This window comes from Engystomops pustulosus, chromosome 10 (genome assembly GCF_040894005.1).
Source record: "Engystomops pustulosus chromosome 10, aEngPut4.maternal, whole genome shotgun sequence".
In the NCBI taxonomy this organism is placed as follows: domain Eukaryota; kingdom Metazoa; phylum Chordata; class Amphibia; order Anura; family Leptodactylidae; genus Engystomops; species Engystomops pustulosus.
In genome coordinates this window covers 14,806,620-14,828,136 of record NC_092420.1, presented here as the reverse complement: position 1 = coordinate 14,828,136, position 21,517 = coordinate 14,806,620, and the positions used below count along the sequence as shown (strand labels likewise).

At 42.4% G+C, this 21,517-nt stretch overlaps 1 protein-coding gene across 1 annotated transcript in view; it reads right to left on the bottom strand.

The window, feature by feature from the left end:
- FRMD4B (FERM domain containing 4B) overlaps positions 1-15,723 on the bottom strand; it is a 186,841-nt gene extending 171,118 nt beyond the window's left edge. The window contains exon 1 of the mRNA XM_072128485.1: positions 15,497-15,723. The gene's annotated coding sequence lies outside the window, so the exon portion shown is untranslated. The remainder of the gene's footprint in view (positions 1-15,496) is intronic.
- Between the last annotated feature and the right edge of the window lie 5,794 nt (positions 15,724-21,517).

The following is a 21,517-nucleotide window of genomic DNA, read 5'->3' as shown; positions in this document are numbered from 1 at the left end:
AGCCACCTGATTCATGAATAGAGTGGGAGAACTATTGTAAAAACTGTCACACAGGAAAAATGTGGTTCCGGATCTATGGAAAACCTGGTGACACTTTAGGTACAATTATGGGCACGATAATGGCACCTGATAGGTGACTAATGTGATATGGAAGCTACAGGCTCCCGGGTCTGCTCAGCGTCTGGGTGATGTGGAAAGCTGACCTACTTTGTACGTGTCACTTGTTCTGTCTAACAAGAATGGAAGTCTGGGGCAGCCAATCATCCATGGGATATGGCTCCTCAATACAGCGGCAGGCACTTAATGGACAGCGGAGCCGTCACCGGGGGCATGATGATCAGATATCACGACGTCGCTGCTATGTATTACCCGCTGCTTCATGATGGCTTGTAAAAAGCATATTATCCCACAGGCTGTTATACTGTTTGTATTGTATTTTATTAGGCCATATGGAAGCCTTAGAGGGGGACTGCTAACAATTATACCTCCTCTATAGGGCTAAATATATAGTAATATAATAAAGTAATGTAATAATATATTGTAATTTTTTTATCTTCCTATAATATCTCTGGTGATCTAGAGTGGCTTCCTGCAATAACCCTGGTGATCTAGAGTGGCTTCCTGTTATACCCCTGGTGATCTAGAGTGGCTTCCTATAATACCCCTGGTGATCTAGAGTGGCTTCCTGCAATAACCCTGGCAATCTAGAGTGGCTTCCTGCAATACCCCTGGTGATCTAGAATGGCTTCCTGCTATACCCCTGGTGATCTAGAGTAGCTTCTTGCAATACCCCTGGTGATCTAAAGTGGCTTCCTGCAATAACCCTGGTGATCTAGAGTGGCTTCCTGCAATAACCCTGGTGATCTAGAGTGGCTTCCTGCAATAACCCTGGTGATCTAGAGTGGCTTCCTGCAATAACCCTGGTGATCTAGAGTGGCTTCCTGCAATAACCCGGGTGATCTAGAGTGGCTACGCTTCCTGCAATACCCCTGGTGATCTAGAATGTCTTCCTGCTATACCCCTGGTCATCTAGAGTAGCTTCTTGCAATACCCCTGGTGATCTAAAGTGGTTCCCGCAATATCCCTGGTTATCTAGAGTGGATTCCTATAATACCCTTGGTGATCTAGAGTGGCTTCCTGCAATACCCCTGGTGATCTAGAGTGGCTTCCTGCAATAACCTGGGTGATCTAGAGTGGCTTTGCTTCCTTCAATACCCCAGGTGATCTAGAGTGGCTTCCTGCAATAACCCGGGTGATCTAGAGTGGCTTCCTGTAATACCCCTGGTAGTCTTGGCTGGCTTTATTTCATAGTCTAGACTGGATTCCTGCAATATACCTAGAGTTCTTGAGTAACCTAATGTGAAATCCCAGGTGGTCCAGACTAACTTCGTGTGATATCCATGTTGTTCTAGAGTAGCTTCCTGTATAAAGTAAAGTGACTTCTACAAACATCCCTGGTGGTCTTGATTTACATTATTTTATATTTCTGGTGGTGGTCTAGAGTTTCTTCTCATAACATTTCCCAGTTCTATAATATAATATGGTATACAATGTATTTCTGTAATATCTCTGGTAGTCTATAATATCTTCTTACAGTATCCCTGGTGGTCCAGAGGTCTTTTTGTATCCCTGGTGGTCCAGAGAGTCTTCTTGTATTTGTGGTGTATACTGTCTTCCTGTATCTCTGGTGGTCTACAATTTCTTCCTGCAATATCCATGGTGGTGTACACAGTCTACTTGTATCTGTGGTGGTCTATAGTGTCTGCCTGTAATATACCTGGTGGTAAAGAGTAACTTACTGTAATATCCTTAGGGGTCTAGAGTGGCTCCATGAGATATCTGGGTTCATATAATATCCCTGGTGGTGTAGATGGTCTCCTTGTATCTGTGGTGGTCTAGAGTGTCTTACTGTAATATCCCTGGTGGTATAGAATAACTTCCTGTTATATCTTTAGTGTAGTGGCTCCATGAGATATCTGGCTTCATGTAATATCCCTCTGGGTCTAGAATTTGATTTATGTTTTGTTTTTACATATTTCGAGGGTGGGCTAGAAGGGCTCCTAAAAATATTTGCTCTAGAATAGCTTAGCAGTTAGTACCTAGTACCCCTGCTGGTCTAGAGTAATGTAATATATTATATACAAATCTGAATGGTTAACATTTTGTATTATATATTCAATGCAGTGTTTTTAGTGAACTGCATGAAGGGGAGATTTAGGTACTTGGACTCCCTGAAGTTTATTCTTAAAGGGGAATTGTCACATGAAGCATGTCATAATATGACAGGAGTGGGGATGGGGAGCTAAACAATTGAAGTTGATTTGTGGACAAAAATACAATTACTGACCCATTTTCTACCAGATTTCAGCAGAACAGGTGGTGCCAGCAGTGGGATACCCTAAAATCTTCCGAGGACCCTAAAAGGCTTGTCATATACATAAGACCATTGTAAATTAGGATTCTCTATGAACTTACAACAACAACAAAAAAAATCTACCATCCATCAGACCTCGATTTTGCTGGATTTCATCAGTGCAAGCAGGAAGCATCAACCTCATTTGGGATGACAAATTAGCGGGATGCAATTACTGGCACAATGTTAGAGACTCAATTAACAGGACGATTTGTGAAATCTACTCCTGCCCTTTGCTGCAACAATGTGAAAAACTCATTTGGCGCTCCCATAATCCAAAATAATTATCGTCTAAAGTACGGTGTCATTTGTACAGAATTAGAAGCGTTTTGAAGAAAACTACATATTTGTGATAAATATAGCATAAAATGGAGGTGTACCTAAACCATAGGCAAAATTTATATACAGGTACAGGCCATTGCCCAGAAGGGAGTTTGCTCCGTAAAACTGGCTAAGTATGTGTACATCATTTACCGGATCAGCATATCGGTTCCGTTCAGTACTTCGGTTCGGTAATTCCCGTAAGCACATGAGGTCTGTGGTGGGAGTTTGGAGCTACGGAGATCTGCCCACCAATCTGCCCACCACTAGAGATGAGCGAACCCGATGTTCAACAGCCAATCTGGCAAATAGACGCCCCTAAAACTAGCCATGGCTAAGATTGTGTCTTCTCATCTCTACCCACCACTACAACTTTTCCCCTATCACTAACAAAAGGTTCAGGGGCATCATTAAAACGGTTTGGGGGATCTTCAAAATTCACCTATTTCCCAGTACTGGAGGCCCAAGAAGCCAAAGAAGCAACTAACGACCATGCACCCATCCAAGCCATTCAATACCGACTCTAAGGACCCCTAAAGCCAAATAAAACATCTTTATTAATAATTCTTTATTTATATAGTGCACACAGATTACACAGCGTTGCACAGAGTTTGCCAAATTGGTCCCTGTCCCCATGGGGCTCATAATATAACGGTATGTTTTGGAGTGTGGGAGGAAACCAGAGGACCTGGAGGAAACCCACACAAACTCTTTGCAGATGTTGACCTAGGTGGGATTCGAACCCAGGATCCCAGCACTGCAAGGCAGAAGTGCTAGTCACTCAGCCACCGTGCCACCCTTTATAAACCAAACCAAAAATTTAGGAGCTTAAGACTATACTGTAATTACAGCCACCTAACCCCCTTCCCTAACTACCCCCTCCCTTCAGGCCATGTCATGACACCCCGCAACTAGATGGCACCCTGCACCCACAATGCTGTGTACATATAGATCCTTCCTCATGACCTGATATTACACTAATTAAAAGATAGATCAGCGCAGTAAATCTCCTGATCAGCCATAACTCCCACCGGACACCGTGCAGCAGGAGCGCCGTCTCGTTAGATGACACTACACGCAATTAATGACTCGGCGTAAAACTTTCACGGACTAAGGGAGCCGCTAAAATGTCTGACCTGACCGCACCTCTACAGGGACGCAGAATTTGATAATAAGAAATGACTACGGGTCACCGAGCAGAGAAGAAAAATGAGAACATTATTACTGGAATGGAATATTGATTTCTCTAAGACATCAGGAATTATGTAATGCTGAAAATACACTTTGCGGTACCCGGCTGGCTTTGTATCATATGCGGAAAAGCTAGGGCTTTACAGTATATGAGGGAATTGCACAAACAACAATTCCATAAAATGCCCAGACTGTCGACATTAGACAGCTGTCAGTGGGGATCTCTGTTGAGTTTCACTTACACATGGACACATGGCATGTCTCCACAGGAGGTAGCTTATTTTGTTAAGAAAAAAACGTATAGGACATGTTGAAATCCAGCTGCCCAAGGAGTTTGGAAGCCATAATGGTCAGTGTCCCATCTATGACCATTTTAAAGCCAATGGGGCAGACTTACTTACCCGGTCCATTCGCGATCCAGCGGCGCGTTCTCTGCGGTGGATTCGGGTCTTCCGCCGATTCACTAAGGCAGTTCCTCCGACGTTCCTTCCTCCGAGCGCTGCTGCGCTGAATGCACTGGAGTTCACCAAGCTCGGCCGAGTGAAGGTAAGCGCGTGTCGAGCAACACTTTTTATTTTTTAATTGCGGCGTTTTTTCCGAATCCGTTGGGTTTTCGTTCGGCTACACCCCCGATTTCCGTCGCGTGCATGCCGGCGCCGATACGACACAATTCGATCGCGTGCGCCAAAATCCTGGGGCAATTCAGGAAAAATCGGCGCAAATCGGAAATATTCGGGTAACACGTCGGGAAAACGCGAATCGGCCCTTAGTAAATGACCCCCAATGTGTTGAGCCATTTTGAGTATTGCTCCCTATATCAGCTATGATTTGGGTACTCAATAACCAAAGCTTAAATGGCACCCCCATTTGGGACATAAGTCCCCCTTTGGGATGTGACATGGAATGAAATGGGTACTTGTTTTTCTCTTATATACTCCATGGCCCAAAGTAATTTATTAATATCAATGACCATCATGTACAGTGCTCATGTGACTTAAAGGGGTGTTTCACACTTCAAATAGGGGTATGGTTTAGCAAAAGGTGCGTGGCTAGTCTTCAAATATTTAGGACTACAGGCGGTCCCCTACTTAAGAACACTCACTTACATACGACCCCTAGTTACAAACGGACCTCTGGATATTGGTAATTTATTGTACTTTAGTCCTAGGCTACAATAATCAGCTGTAACAGTTATCACAGGTGTTTGTAATGAAGCTTTAGTGTTAATATTGATTCTAATGACAACCCAACATTTTTAAAATCCAATTGTCACAGAGACCAATAAAGTTCTGGCTGGAATTACAATGATAAAATATACAGTTCCAACTTACATACAAATTCAACTTAAGAACAAGCCTACAGACCCTGTCTTGTATGTAACCCGGGGACTGCCTGTACTTTGGAGTACATATAATATAATAGACCTTTCAGGTACTTTTTAACAAATTACATTTTTATGTTTATTCAGTGTGGTTATATGGTGTTATATATCACTGAAATTTCTTCTTTTACTTATGATTGTTTTTTTTAATGGCCAGACATTTTAATGGGTAGTTTTTCATGTCTATTGGAGCTGCACTTAAAACTCCTAGAGACTACACAGAGCATGGAGCTGTTTTCAGCTCCAAATCCTGTTTCTAAGCTTAAACAGATGATCAGTTGTCAATAAACCATCCATAATAATTCACAGACAGACTCAATAATTAAGCATTTAGACATAGACCCCTGTTATAAGAGAATTTGCAGCTTATTCCCACAAGGACCAATCACAGCACAGCTCTAATTTTTGCAGTGCTGCTTAAAGCTTGAGAGCTGAGTTCTGATTGGTTGTCATGGGTAACAACTGTTTTGATAGTTGAGGCCTACCTAGTGGAAAATCCTTTTGTGGAGTTAAGTAAAATATGTTTATCTAGAAACAGCCAATAGAGATGTTATGCCCACACCAGGCAAATCTTATAAGTGAGAACATTAAGGGTAGAAATGGAATGGCTTTATAAAATAATGTTGAAAATATGAGACCTGTATTGATTTTAACAGCGTAGATATAAGATTTATCAGATTAAAGCGGAGATATCAATTCTCCTAATATAATTTGGAGCCGTGAGATAAATAAGGGGTGACAGATGACTGTTCGAGTTATTATACATGAAAATATCAGACAATAATATGAAACTATTTCACAGGCTTAAAGGCATTGTCCAAGATTAAGAAAAAAAGTGTCTGCGTTATTTTTTAAAGCAAACGACACCTACCCGCTGGCTATGTCTGGAGATGAAGTGACCAGGGCAGTGCTGCAATACCACATACAACCTGGTATGGTGCTGTTTTATGAAGAAAAGATTCAAGTTTTTCGTAAAGTGAACAGCCCCTTTAATATGTACATACATTTTAGGAACTTATTTGCCAACTTGTAGAAGTCTCAAAAGGCTGGCAGGATGCTCCAACTTTTTATAGGTCATTGGGCCCTTCATGTGCTGGTCACATCCTGAAACGGAGTTTGACCGCCATGTAGAGTGCCTGCATCCGAAAAAGGGCATGTGGTGAGCCAAAAGGGATAGGTCAAAGCTGTAAATGTGGACGTTACAAAAAGTGTTATGACCAATCCCAAAACATAGAAAGTTGGAATGTCACACTATCAATGGCAGCTTTGTTTAATTGGTTGAACAACATTATCACAGCTTTCTATGTGACATGATACGACAGTGGTGGCGAACCTATGGCACGGGAGCCAGAGGCGGCACTTGGAGCCCTTTTTGTGGGCACCCGGACCATCACCCTGAATCTTCCTGCAGTTCCAAGCAACTTAAAAGATGCTGCTTTCAGTCATATTTTGATACTGACTTCGCTACTTGGGACTGTAGGAAGAGGGAGAATTAGACAGGGTCAAATTATTTTTGGAGGACCTCCTGCTGGCCCCATGAATATCTATGTACAGAGGGGAACTGGAAAAAAGCTAAAATTATGAAACTTTTCCATCTTTCTACTGTGTTGCTGTCCTCAGGAGGCCAATATGATTGAAAGTTGTGGAACAGGGAGCAATAAGTTACTGCTTTAATTTTTGGTTGGCACCTCGCGATAAATAAGCAAGGTTTTGGGTTACAGTTTGGGCACTCAGTAGCTAAAAGGTTTGCCAACACTGTGATAGGACATGGTGATCAATGACACGCCTGTGGGTGGTTTGCAAAGTATCTGGAATCACAACTGACTTAAAGGTATTGTCCCATGCACAACACCTATCCCTCGTCCCCACGGTATCCAATAATTGGGACCCCACTAATGACAAGATGGTCCTGTGTCCATCTTTGTGAATCAGGTGGGGGTCACGCCTGCCCTCCACCCTTCCATCCAATTCTACAAGACTACTGAAGGTAGCCCATTACACTGGTTGGCTTCAGTCTGATAGAGATAAATGGAGCAAAAGTGATAAGAGTAGCCGCCGCCCTACAGAGATGGGGGTCCTAGCAGACACACCCCTGCAATTAGACAAAAACTTCTCCCAAAGGGTAGGGAGTCCAAATCAATTGTTGAAAGCAAAGCATATGCCATAGATTAGCACCCACAGACATTAAATCCCCCTCAACCCCAACAGTGTCCACATAGTACATTGTGCTATTACAGATCCGTTCGCACATCACTCACATTGAGAACTTTGTCACCAATCACCAAGTTATTTCATCCCAGCAGGTACAGAGATCTCCAACCAAATATTTCTAATTGCACACAGCAGAACGGTGAAATTCTCCGCACTTATCACTGTCGCGCAGCTATTTTAATCTTTCCTTCTATGACAGACTTTAGAAAAACGTATGTTCTCCAGACCCAGAAAAGTGATAATTAAATCCCACTGTGTTTTTGTTGTGTAAAACGTTGCGGCAGTCTGGGGCGAAAAGATATTCAGAACGTTAAAGGCACAGAACACAAAAATAAGGCCAATCTGCCCCTGTTGCCAGTAGCAACCAATCAGGATTCTCCTTTTAGCTTTAAATTTTAGCTAAAGTTTTCTCCCTCATTCTAAAAACACACTGATAGGTTATTTTCCAAGGCACTTGACACAGTGCCGCATGAAAGGTTGGTATATAAAATGAGACTGCTGGGACTAGGGGAAAAATCAGTGTGTTTGGGTTGGCAATTGGCTTAGAGATAGAAAACAGAGGATCGTTAATGGCACATTCTCAGATTTGGTTGAGGTTACCAGTGAAGTGCCACAGGGGTCATAATATTATACATAATATTTTTATTAATGACCTTGTAGTGGGTTTACACAGTCTAGTTTCAATATTTGCAGATGATACCAAGCTGTAGTAAGTAATAAATACTGAGGCCAATAGTATAGCATTACAGAGGGATTTGTGGAAGCTGGAGGAATGGGCGGAGAAATGGTTGAAGAGGTTTAATGTAGATAAATGTAAGGTTATGCATTTGCGTCATGGAAACAAAAAAACTCCAAAACTCCAGCACTCCAAGGTTCTAAATCCATGGAAAAAGTTACTTTTATTCCCACATTTCAAGCAACGTTTCGTTTCTTACAATATAGAGCCTTTCTATCTTGAAACAAAGGGAATAAAAGTAAACATGAGTCAAAAAAATTGAATAAATTTAAATGAATGCTCCTGCTTTGAAGAACTAAAACAGGATCTTTCACTGCCTACATTAACACCAAATAGCTGCATCTTTTAAAAAAGATGTACTCCACTGATATCAGCTTTCTCTCTAGACCCCACCTTTCCCAATTAATCACTGTCATAATTTTAAAATCTTTATTGTCAGATGGGTGGAGTCAGGCTGCCTGCCCCAGTCCAGGATTACCCACCTGACAGAGGAAAGCCTAATTAGCATAGTGGCTAATGAAGCTATGCTAATGAAGCCATTTTCTGTCATAAAATAGACAACTTTGCTCCGCCTATCTGCCACTTAATAATCTGAGCCGAAAATAATGACACTGATTACTCAGGAATGGCGGGAGCTAGAGAGAAAATTCCAACTACACCAGAATCAGTGAAACAAAGCCTCTTAAAGTAGGCAAAGTATTGGATTTAGTAAGGGTGGTGAAAGTTCTACTTAGTATTACACGGTCTTCTGAATCTGTGGGAATAATAAATGGATGCTCAAAGCTAATTTATGGGTAATAGCCAAGAATGGGACCTATAGACAATAGTTAATCGCTACGGTGGCTTCATACACTTTACAAAGTGTTGACGAAATAGGACAAGCCCTTTAAACAGTCTAGGGCCAGATTACAGATCCATGTAGTATGTAGTGAGAGGCACATCATAAGGCACCCATTGAAATCTATAATGTTTGTCTATACATCTCTGTTTTCATACACACTGCAATAGAGCTTCATGTTGGCTGTATGGTAAAAAGCTCATATGTTAACCATATCCGTAGCGCTCTAATTAAAGACATTACTACTCACCTATCCTTAAGATAGCCAATCAATTACAGATAAGCATGGGTGCAATATTTGTTACCCCTACCAAAGGGCAACATTGTTAAACTCCACCGCCTCCATTTCATAAGCCTGGGATGTCATCTCCTGATGTTATGAGGTAGCATGTATGCAGTTTAATTCCATTCATGAGAATGGGATCAAGAAGCATTACTATTAAACAGTGGTGGCGGACCTATGGCACGAGTGCCAGAGGTGGCACTCGGTGCCCTTTCTGTGGGTACCCAGGCCTTCACCCTAACACAGGGCCTTCTCCTGTGGTCCAATACAGTCCATGACGTGCCATGCTCAGGGCTATTCTAAAGCCACGGATGGAGCCAAGAGATGGATTATTGTTGGAGCTCCTGCTCTTGGTCCCCTAATTCTTCCTCTTCAAGAGACCCTGAAGGGAAGCTACAATCCAAATTTCTCCATCATCTCTCTATTGTATTGTTGTCCTCAGGATGCCAATACAATTAAAACCTGTACTACGGCAGGGATCAATAAGCTACTGCTTTAATGGTCACGTTGGCACTTTGCAACATATACCGTATATACTCGTGTATAAGCCGAGTTTTTCAGCACAAAAAATGTGATGAAAAACGTCCCCTCGGCTTATACACGAGTCATACAGTCATAAAAAATCTTTAAAAAATAATAAACTTATATACTCACCCTCCGGTGGCCCCGACCTGCAGCGCTGCTCCCCCGATGTCCGCGCGGGTCCTCTTCTGGCTCCCGCGGCCGTCTTCTGTCTTCACTAACTTCGTGCCGGGCGCCGCCATGTTTTTCCTCCAGGCGGCGCCTTGTATGTTGTCAGCAGCTGCGCGTCATACTAGGCGCCGTCCAGGGGAGAACAATGGCGGCGTCCGGCACGAAGTTAGTGAAGAAAGAAGACGGGCGCCAAAGCCAGAAGAGGACCCGCGCAGACATCGGGGGGAGCAGCGCTGCAGGTCGGGGCCACCGGAGGGTGAGTATATAAGTTTATTATTTTCTTTTAATGCTGGGGGCAAGCTGTATACTACTGGGGGCAGTGCTGTTTACTACTGGGGGCAGTGCTGTATACTACTGGGGGCTGTGCTGTATACTACTGGGGGCAGTGCTGTATACTACTGGGGGCTGTGCTGTATACTACTGGGGGCTGTGCTGTATACTACTGGGGGCAAGCTGTATACTACTGGGGGCAGTGCTGTATACTACTGGGGGCAGTGCTGTATACTACTGGGGGCTGTGCTGTATACTACTGGGGGCAGTGCTGTATACTACTGGGGGCTGTGCTGTATACTACTGGGGGCTGTGCTGTATACTACTCGGGGCTGTGCTGTATACTACTGGGGGCTGTGCTGTATACTACTGGGGGCTGTGCTGTATAATACTGGGGGCTGTGCTGTATACTACTGGGGGCTGTGCTGTATACTACTGGGGGCTGTTCTGTATACTACTGGGGGCAGTGCTGTATACTACTGGGGGCAGGCTGTATACTACTGGGGGCAGGCTGTATACATACTGGGGGGGTCTGTGATTAATGCATTTCCCACCCTCGGCTTATACTCAAGTCAATAGGTTTTCCCAGTTTTTGATGGTAAAATTAGGGGTCTCGGCTTATACTCGAGTCGGCTAATACTCGAGTATATACGGTAAGTGGTTTTTGGTTGTAGCTTGGGCACTCTGTCTATAAAAGGTTCACCATCACTGCTATAAAATGTATCTGCAGGAATGGTTTGGGGTTACCAGGATTTTCGAGACGTTAGGAAAAGTCATAGTTATAAGAGACAAATTGAAATATTCTTGTTTTATTTCAGGTTAAAATTCTATAAGAAACTGAAATATAATGTACAGACAACACATTTCGTGTTCAGGTCTATAATATGTATGGAGCTATGCTGGATAGACATACCAAAGGCCACGCTGCTCATCCAAACATGGGACTTCAGTCTGTGCTTTGCTACAGTCCTGCACGTTATTACCATAGTGGTCAATGGGAAACATAATCGGGCTTCATGGAAGAAACAAAAGGATTTTTGGCCATTGAGATCTAATAGTTAAGATTATTCACAATTTATGGAAAAAAAAAAAACATTGGACGAGACACATGACCTGTGTGTTCCCTAAAAAACAAATAACAAAAAACTCGTAGACCGAAATAGCCAGAAGAGGAAGTGTTTCCTGTATGTTGTCTCTCAATAACCTCAGCGCTGTCTCCTACTCTGTCATTACGCATAGGAAGAGCCTTTGTGTGACTGCCAGCCACTCTTAAATAAACATGTCTTTTCTCCTACACAATTAACTTCCAGAGAGCAGAATGCTGCGTCACATGTGGTAATAACAACTTATGTATTATACTGGAATATTAACCGGTCCCAGTACAGGCGGACGCTCCGGGATAATCCATGCTGTTTACATTAACAGGTCTGCAAAGACAAATGCCTTGATTAATGCATGGAGACAATCATCATGAATAAGTCATGGTTTTGCCTCTGACCTGGGAATACAAAACACTTCTGCAATTCTCAGAGCGTCGCGTTGGGTGGGTCTACTGTACGACAGGGGGGGGCCTATGGTGCTTTTAGCACCTGCTCAGATGAAAGATTTTAGCACCACATTGATTTGGACTCTCAAAATGATGATAGTCAAAGAAGAGTGATTCTTATAGTTGGCTTGTAAATCAACGTCTGACCTGGTGGATTTTTTGAGAAAGACAAAGGCTGATACAAGCCAACGTGGAGTATCTTTCTCTCCTGCTAGATCTCATAAGAGTAGGGAGTGACCTACTGGATTTGCTTACCTCATCCTGAAGCAAGGAGATCAGTTGACCTTTCCTAATCTTTAACCTCTAAGAACCATTTCACGGCGGAATTCAATGCATTAAACTCTGTCCTTTGTCAGTCATATTCCTAGACCCAAATCTAATGGTGCCAACTCACAGGCTTCTTGGCACACAATGAACTTGGCCTTGTAAGTCAAGACCATATTTTCTAGCTGGGTGAGATCCTACCATTCAATACAATTGGACCCATTGATTTTGCCAAGTTTGGGCAACCATCTAATGTGTATGGTGGTCTTCAAACTTCCAAAACATAAGGATTGGGCTAGTGCAGTGATGGCACAGAGTGCCGAAACTACAAGCAAAAGCCAAATATTTTTCACAAAGGCCAATTTAAAGTAACAGGTTTCAAACGTATTGGCGTCCTGAGGACACCAATACAGGAGAAAGGAGAAATTTGTATTATTATTGTAGTTTCCCTCTAAAGGATGAATCACAGGTCCGGAGTAGGGGCTACAATGATAATCAAGCTGTGTCCACACCTCCTTGATTCAGGTCTTGAGTCCTGAATGGTGTCCTTTGTGCTGGGTGATGGTCTGGGTGCCCAAAGAGAGGGCTCTGAATGCCACCTCTGCCACCCATGCCATAAGTTTGCCACCACTGGGCTAGCGCTTAAAGGGAAAGAAGAAGTTTTGTGGCGTCCTTCTCTCCGATGAAAAAAAGCCTTCAGCCAATGTCCAACCATGGTTCTTAGGACCCTTTCTAGAAAGCAGGAGATGGTTATAACCAAGCCAATTGGCCAACGACAATACATTAGATGGGATTCAACAGCAAAATGCTGCCTACTAGACACTTAAACTGGCCATCCACATTAGATTAGAGGGGTTTAACCAGTGTAGTGAGAATATGGGAGTCCAATCTGCTATTGTCAACACCTAGCACCATATACTTCAGCTGATAACACAACCTGCACTGTAGGACAGTGTACAGAACTGTCCTCGAAGGATGTCTACAGCTCCCTATTCTGTGTAAGGTCTATCTTTGTTAATGGGACATGAGCGGCAGTAACCTGGTAATTGTGTTCATTGAGCCTCTTTGGTATTGTCACCCACTATTGACGTCCACCATAATCCTTGGGAGTTCAATGGACATTACAGCATACTTTTCATTGATAAAGTGCTTGCTTTGTTTGCCCTTCTTTGGATTTGGGTATAAGTGAATCTGTCAGATATTTTGACCAAGCAGTAGGTATTAGCCCTGAGATATTCAACCATACCTATTCAACCAAACATATTTATATTTCAGGTTAGAAGCTTCTTCATATACATTTTGGCTAGTTCTAACACAGCTGCGCTCTTAGGTCTCAGAAATGAACTGCTCCACAGCCCCTCCCATCTATGCTGACTGCTGTAGTTTCCAACCAGAAGCTTTACTCTGAACCCAGAAGACACACACACCAGCAATTCCCTATTATACTGTAGATCTTTCACCATTCATTAGAGGTGGCTATTTCGATAATAGAGCAGTACAGTTTTGGGGGTCACAAATTCCCAAATTGTATATCTTAATGTCACATAGGAAGCATTTAGATCAACCTGGACCTTCTACATGTTGCAATGTGATAGCATATATTGCATAAAGCTGTATCAAGATGGAACAAATGCCCTATTCCTACAAGACCGTTGTTGCAAGTACTAGCGTATAATGATTGAGTACAAGCTATCACTCTATGTTATCAGCCACGCCACCATCTATTTGGATGCAGTGAATGAACAGCCTTGGCTAGTCATGTCATACATAATACTACATAACAATGCGTCCACAAGCAAACATCACCCTTAGCAAACCCTGAGTACTGCAGACAGGGAAGACTGAACCGCCTAGACCGTATGACAAGCCGCATTAGAAATAACAGCAAATCACCACATTTAACCCTTTGTGGCTCCGGATGACCTCAGCTGCACTGCAATCCTCTATGACATCAATGCAATAAACAAATTAGCAGATCCATCAGCGGATAGCGGGAGTCCCTACTGTATAGTGTGGGATTGCAGAGTCTGTGAGCGCACATCCCACTGTCCGCAGTCAGAACCCACTCGCAATCTCTAATTAAGTCCCATCACTATGGAAAGAAGACGAAAAATAACACCAAAAGGAAAGAGTGTGACTGCCAAAAGACGGAGATGAAGAAAAACAACATGTGGAACCTCGTACCACCCTATATCTATATATAATGTATACAGATATATGTGTGCAAGTCTATTATAAACTTTACTTCTCTAAAAGATGTTACTTTATTGGATTATATATTTGTAAATCCAGATCAGGTAACTCAATTTATGATTTTCTATTTATCTGTCATATCTCTCTCATCTACAGTATCTAATCTATCTATCTATCTATCTATCTTATGTCTATCTCTCTCTCATATTTATTGCATTTATCTATCTATCTATCTATCTATCTATCTATCTATCTATCTATCTATCGTGTAGCTATCTCATCAATCTATCTCATGTCTCATATCTATCTATCTATCTATCTATCTATCTATCTATCAATCTCATGTATATCTCTCATATTTATTGCATCTATCTATCTTGTATCTATCTCATATGTATATCATCTATCTATCTCATCTATCTCGTACCTGTGTCTCATATATGTCTATTTATTTCCTCGAATTCATCCATCTATCTGTTCCTGACACCATAAAGCTGATTTACACTGCAGACTGTATAAATGGCAATGTAGTATAGAAATACAGTATATACCATACAACACAATGTAGTAAAACACATAAACACTTTACACACACACTAAATATTAGTTGTTTCTATTCTATAACCGGCGGCTGCATAAATATATAAATTATGCACAAATATTACATATGATATGAAAACAGTAACATTAATATCAACAACAATAATACGAATAGTGGTAACATCCTAGGAGACTGTAATATTTGCAGTTAGGGAAGGGTCAGGTCTCTGTAGACCACTCTGAGGGTTTGTTACATTGTGTCTCTAGGTTAATTGATTCTCAGAGTCCATTGGTAACAGTTTAGTTATTAGGCAGGACAGGCTTACAATACACATCAGAGTTCTGCCTTGTCATGTATGAGAGAGGATGCAGTACAAATGCAATGCCCCCAGGCTTCCTGGCTCCTAGACAATGGGCATCCCATGAGTGTCTGTGTGTGACCCCTGTGACAGTCCCATGGTGATAATACATACATTGTCCTAAGCTGCAGCATCCATCATGTATCATGTAAGTAAAGCAGAGGGTGACAGTAATCAACAAGCAGCACATGAGATCAATAAATGCAGCATCTGCACATGCTATGGACCTGCAGATGATAATAGGACATTGTCCCTACCTCTTTGTTGCTGAGCAGGTCCTCTGTAGAGTCTGGGGTTCCTTGCACTCACAGGCTCCCCTAGCTTGCAGCTACACATGGGGTGCAGTCCAGGGTTAGGCAGTAGCACTGGCTATATCCAGAGTACACTACACACACAACAGTGAGTGCACCACGCCTCTACATCCAGCACTGGCTTATTATCCCCTCATTTGCTGTCTGTCTCCACTACACAAAGCCACACCAGCCTCTCCTCCCCTCCTCAGCTGCTGCATGGAGAGACACCAGTGACTGCAACACAATCCCAGCCTGCATGTCACAGCTCAGGGGATGCCCCTGCTAGGCACTGCCCCCCTCCCATCCCAGATCAGGAACCCCACATCATTGATCCTCCTGGTTATCACTGCTGCAGGATCTATATATTATACAGCATGGATGGAAATCACCACTGCAATAGGCAAGTGCTCAGGCAATGCACAACATAAGATCCAGCAATGAGCAGTCTGGTGCAAAGAAAGGGCTGATATTCCAGATTACACCATAGTAATACAGTAAATGGGAATAATCAGTAAGTAAGAGATAAGTAACAATTACGAGGGTCAATGATCTTTTCCTTCCGTTGGTGTTTTTCCGCCTTTGTGCTGCGTAATGGCTGCTTTGCGCCTATTTTGCGCTATTTTGGAATGTTATGCCTCAGTTTGCCGTGTAACCATTGTTACGCCCTATTTGTCATTACATTGCGCCTCTTTACAGATGGTTGCACCCGATTTATTATGCTTTTGCGCCTATATGAGCACAAATAATTGCACAATAACACACCAGTTCTGACCATTCTAAGACAGGCAATGGTACGATTTGTGCAAAAAAATGTGCCTTTTTTAAAATTTGCGCGTAATAAGGCACAAACCCCCCCCCCTGTATTTAACAATGAGCTAAAACGACAAAGACAAATTAGGTGCAAAAAATAGACTCACAACAGGCGCAAAATGAGCGCAGAGAAGAGGGGAATAAGATAAATGACCCCCAATATTTTGCAGAACCAAAGAGATTTAACTAGGCTGTATGAATATGAAATATATAGACATAGATAGATAGATAGATAGATAGATAGATAGATAGATAGATAGATAGTATATATACACTGCAGAGCCATAGTCCATGATGATATCAGTGGATGGATATTTGATGTGCTATTTTCCTTTAACCCCTTGCCGCTCTGCGCCGTAGCTGTACTGCGCTGAGTCCCGCGAATAGCGCTCAGCGCAGTACAGCTACTGCGCAGAGACGATGCCGGTTCAGCGCTGTATAGCAGCCGAACCGGCATCGTTAGCCGCGGGATTTAAACGGTAATCTACCGTTGACATCCCCGGCTATCACCCGCGGTCGGAGTGGGCTCCGATCGCGGGTGTTTAACCCGTTAAATGCCGCAGTCAACGCGACCGCAGCATTTAACATGCCTTCTGGGGGTCTTTACCCCACGATCGGCCCCCCCGCACCGTTTTCGGGGGGACCGATCGCTGTTTTGGCACCTCTGGGGTCCGATCGGGACCCCAGAGAAGCCTGGAGGGTTTACCTTTAAGATGGCGTCTGTGACGTCATCTTAAAGGCAAAGTGTCAGCCTATGCATCTGCATAGGCTGGCACTGATAATACCCTGCAATACATTAGTATTGCAGAGTATTATCAAGAACAAGCAATCAGATGATTGCTTGTTCATATCCCATGGTGGATCATGTAAAAAAAAGTAAAAAAAAATGTTTTTCAATAAAAAATTACTTTATAAATCACTAAAAATGCCCATAAGCCCCAAAACATATAAAGAGACATATAACGCTCAAAAAAGTCTAAATCATAACACAAACCCCACATATATAGTATCACCGCGTCCGTAACAATCCATAGAATAAAACTAAATAACTATTGAACCCATATGATGAACGCCGTAAAAAACAACCGTTAAAAACCCGCCAAAAATTATGATTTTTACCTATTATATCCCACTAAAAATGCAATAAAAAGTGATCAACAAAACATATGTACTCCAGAATGATATTGTTGCAAAGAACAACATGTCCTGCAAAAAACAAGCCATCGACCAGCTCTGTAGCCAAAAATTTAACATTGTTATGCCACTTGGAAGACAGCGATGCAAAAATGATAGATTTTTCCCCACATTAGGGTTTTATTTGGCAAATTTAGTAAAACATAAGAAAAAATATTCATGTCTGGTATCCCCGTAATCGTATCGACCCATAGAATAAAGATAACAGGATTATTAGGCTAAACGGTGAACACGAAAAAGAAAAAAAGTTAAAAATCCAGTACAGAATTGATGCTTTTCTACTCATGACCTCAAAAAAAGTTCGAAAATTTTCAACAATAGGTGATACCAACCCCAAAATGGCAACACTGGAAAAAGCATCTCGTCCCGCAAAAAAAATGCCGTCACATGGCCCTAATAACGGAAAAGCGAAAATTTTATAGCCTACAAAAGGGGGCAACCAGAAAACTAAAATCCTGGCAGCTGCAGGGTGCTCCTTCCCTTCTGCGCCTCGCTGTGCCCCCATAATACAAGTAATGTCCACATGTGGGGGGTCGCTGCACTCAGGAGAAATTGTAGAACAAATTTTATGGTGGGTTTTCTCTTTTTATCTTTTGGAAATGTGTAAATTTTAGGGCTAAATGAACGTATAACCGACAAAATTTGACCATTCTAAATTTCACCGCCATTTTGATTCAATTACTATGAAGATCTCAAGGGGTTAACAATCTTTGTAAATGCTGTTTCTGATAGTTTGAGGGGTGCAGATTTGAAAATGGGTTGGTTATATAGGGGGTTTTGATGCTAAATATGTAAAATTTGATTTCAAACAGTATTTATCCCCAAAATAGTCAATTCCGAAAATACGGAAAATCGCTATTCGATTTGTAGGCCGCGTGACGTCAAAATAAATTATCCAAACATTTCAAAAATTATGAAAATGTAAAGTAGACAAATGGGAAATGTTATTCTGCAAGTTATTTAGGTGGTAAATCTATCTGCCTGAAAACGCGGTGATTTAGAATTTCGAAAATGGCAAATTTTTCTAATAATTCATCATTTTTTTCCTTTTTTTGTAAATAAACGCAAAACTTATCAGCCAAAATTTACCACTAAAATGAAGTACAACATGTGGGGAAAAAACAATCTCAGAATCGCTTTGATAAGTAACAGCGTTCAAAAGTTATTACCACAGGAAGAGACACTGGTCAAATTTCAAAAAAAAGTTGCGAGCCTTAACCTGCAAACAGGCTGCGTCCTTAAGGGGTTAATTATGCTGAATATGTCCCATGTCCTTTAATTATCCTAAATTGTCAGCAAAATACACTGGACCACATTTATCCTAGTCTAATCCATGTTTTTACGTTGTATTTAAGGTATTTGCACAATTGTTTTTTTGCGCCTTTTTCCAGAAGTGCGCTAGAGTTCGCCTAGCAGTTTCCTAATTTGTCTTCGTATTTCTCCTGCTTCCAGATGTTTGCTTCTGAGTCAACATTGATTTGCTCCTCAAAGGGTGCAAATAATTGCGCAAAAACACAGCCAGTCCTGACCATGCATAGGAAAACCTATGGTGTGAGTTGTGCAAAGATGTGAGTCTTTTTAAAAATTATCAGTGATTTGTCAAATCAGCATTTGACAAAGAGCCAAAGCTACAAAGACAAATGAGCGCAAAAAGAGCTTAAAGGAAACCTACCACTTAGAATGGCAGGGGTAAGCTGTAAGTACCGAGCACCAGCTCAGGGTGAGCTCAGGGTGAGCTGGTGCCGGTACTTACTTTCGTAAGTGTTATAAACCGCTGTATCGCGGTTTTAACACTTTTTAAACTCTAGAGCAGAAGAGGCTTTAGCGCTGCGCGCTCCGCAACGCCGAAGCCTCTTCTGCTCTAGAGTTTAAAAAGTGTTAAAACCGCGATACAGTGGTTTATAACACTAACGAAAGTAAGTACCGGCACCAGCTCACCCTGAGCTGGTGCTCGGTACTTACAGCTTACCCCTGCCATTCTAAGTGGTAGGTTTCCTTTAAAGGACATCTACCACCAGGATGAAGGATTGTAAACCAAGCATACTGATATACTGGTGTGTACCCCTTCTAAGAGGATCTGCTCTTATTTAAGCTTCCTATGATCTTGTTTTTAAGAAGAAAAGGCTTTAAGAATTATGCAAATGAGCCTGAGGTGCTCCAGGTGCTCTATGGAGCCTTGAGCCCCTCAGGCTCATTTGCATAGTCTTTTTAGGCCATTTTAAAGGAGCCCAATTATCAGGGGTATTCCGAATACTAATGAGTATTAAAAAATCCATTAAGATATCATTTAAGATGGGCAGCCATGTGTCACCCGGCTAGGATCAACCTTTCTTAGCTGCTCTGCCTCGGTGGCTCTATGTTGTCCAATTGTCCTAGTAAGGCATATGGCCTGGCGGGGTATACTCTACACTTCCCCTTTAAGGGGGCATCCTGGACACATCCTAGAAATAAAGCTATATTCATGAATATGGCTGAAATAGTTGAGGTCTACTTCCATGTTTAACTGTATGCATATGCTGATGAGGATGTATGGCCATATGTCCTTCAGGTGATGACCCTACCCTTAACCTGTAATCAATCCCTTATTCATGTCACATGGAGGGTGACAGGACCCGCACATGTGTTTCCAGGCCACACAATAGTGATTGACTCTGAGTGCATGCTAGCGAGTCACTAGGAGAGTGGTCCATGCAATGAGGTCACGGTCACACTCAGCCATGCTGCTTCTACTGGGCTTTGTCTTGGCTGTCAGCCATTGAGGCCCATATCATCTCAGGATACTAGTCAGGCCTTGGATTGGCCATGGAAGCTGTTTTTCAACTACTGGTTAGAAATGTCAGCATGTGGTCTTCAGTGGTGGTCTACTTTAAGGTCTACTCTTCACAAGCTACTCTTTGTCCACCATTGTTTCACCCGTACTTTGAATCCATGCTAAATTCTGGTTGTCTATGGGTCCTCAAGTTGTCACAGGCACGCTATAGTCCCTTTATTGTGTTCACTGGGGGAAATCCTGAAGGCCAGATGCACACTCAGCCAATACACATGCACACTCAGCCGATACACAAGCACACTCAGCCAATACACATGCACACTCAGCCGATACACATGCACACTCAGCCGATACACATGCACACTCAGCCAATACACATGCACACTCAGCCAATACACAAGCACACTCAGCCAATACACATGCACACTCAGCCGATACACATGCACACTCAGCCGATACACATGCACACTCAGCCAATACACATGCACACTCAGCCAATACACATGCACAATCAGCCAAGTGACACACACTTGTTTTCTACTTGGGAAGACACCTCTGACTCATGACTATTACCGATTAGCGAAATCCAACTTCTTCCAAAATGTTAGGAGGACCTCCAAACCCATCCGATGACCCATCACCGATATCATCGGTGGTCTTGGCCATCCTTGAATATGTGCATCACCTGTTGTGGTTTCTGATTTGGGACATTTTGGCTGAAATGTATCAGTATATTATTCTGAGATATGATTATGATGAGGTCGCAGCCCTGATGCAGCGTAGATCTTCCGGAGGATCTATACTTGAGGTGACAGTGTAGTCTATGGGTATAATTCTGCACACTGACTCAGCAATCCTCAGGACAGCAGACACTTAATCATTTATAAGACTCATCTCGGAGCCGCTATTTGGCGAATATGTCCAGGTTCCTGATATGATATATTTTATTATGCGCTGTTTATTTAATTAGTCAGGATTTCTGAGAATAAATCTCTGTTCTATTTTTTTGTTAAAGAAACACTTAGGTACAGAAATAGCTGGTCCTATCATTACCAGATTAGTGAAGATCCATTGCTTGAAAACTATGTCACACCGCAAGCTGGTAGTTCATTGGACCAACAGCTATTCCTCCTTACCTGTGCATGAACATGCAGGCTCATTTTGGCCAAGTGTGCATGTATTCCTGCTAGTTTATACTTCTTGATCCATCC